Genomic DNA, 1,392 nt, shown 5'->3' on the forward strand with positions numbered 1-1,392 from the left:
CATTTTGCTTGCAAAAGCAAATTCAATTACGTGTTGTCATTCTCAGTAACCTGGAATGGGTTAATGAGACTCATAAAACTTTTGAGAATGAAGCAACTGTTACAATCATGTCAAGAGCTTAGATAAAATTTTTAAATTAAGAATGTAGATTGAAAAAACATTGTAATTGTTGATAAATGTGACCATAATTGACAAAAGGTACCTTATGGCGGGTAGGGAAATCTGTCTTTCTAGCCTAAGAAATCCAACTTCCTGAGCCCCATTTATCATAAAATTACTTCACAGGATGCAAAAAGCTACCATGAAACTTTTAGAAACAATGATTGTCTAACAAAGCACTCACAGGTTGATATTTTCCATTATAACGATCAATTTTAAAATCCGCCATAAGGGCCCTTTTGTCAATTATGGTCACAAATTTTTCTGTCACTCTTCTTTTTCAGAACTGGCAGTTATTATTAAACAACTATGACATGAGATGAGTCAATGTAGAAATTTTGCTCCCCCAAAGTAAGTTTTGTTCCTACTCCACTTTATACTAAACAATGCGATTTATTATCATTACACAGCAGCAGCTGACAATAGTTCCACTGGAATAGCTAAACTACAAGCAATCACACTCAAGCCTATGTACAATGTGCATATGTTGCCATGGTGATCTATTGCCTTGGTGATGTGATGTTCATCATGAAGAGACAAATAAAATGGGGAGTTGTTATGTTTTAATTCTTTATCGTGCATGAGTTTATATCTTCAGTCATCTTCATGTGATGTTTTAATTAGTTTTGGTCCACCCTTTTGCTAATGAATTTGATTTGATTACTTGATTGTTTATCATAATAGCTGTTTATCAACAGCTACATTATTGGTTTCATTGTTATTTTAGCTAACAAAAAAACAACTACCGCAACTCACTGCTGGCATTGGCACTGCCAATGCCAGCTGCCAATTTGGCAGCTGGCATTGGCATGCGCAGATATTGAGAGTAAACAGTATCATAACATTGATCATTATTATTATTATTATTATTATTAAAATTTTACAGACCTCTGAAAAAACAGAGAGAGAAAGAGAGACAAGAGGAACAGAAACAGAGATAGATCTGAAGGGATGATACAGTTAACTTGTAACTGCACCCAGAAAGGAAAAGAAAGTACATATAAGATTAAAAAAAAATCAAAAGAAAGTTGGGAGAGTAGGAGACAAAGAGCAAGTAGAACATGGACACAGATAATGAAATGTACACGGATTATTAGAATTAAAAAACTTAATAAAGTGATTTCAGTGTCATATGCACAATTAACTTTTTATAACATTGATCATAAAACCATAGATAATAAAGACTGCCTAACCTCTATTATCTACGTAGTATATACGTAGGTATACGTAAGT

Source organism: Amphimedon queenslandica, unplaced genomic scaffold, assembly GCF_000090795.2.
Source record: "Amphimedon queenslandica unplaced genomic scaffold, v1.1 AMPQUscaffold_11817, whole genome shotgun sequence".
Lineage (NCBI taxonomy): Eukaryota > Metazoa > Porifera > Demospongiae > Haplosclerida > Niphatidae > Amphimedon > Amphimedon queenslandica.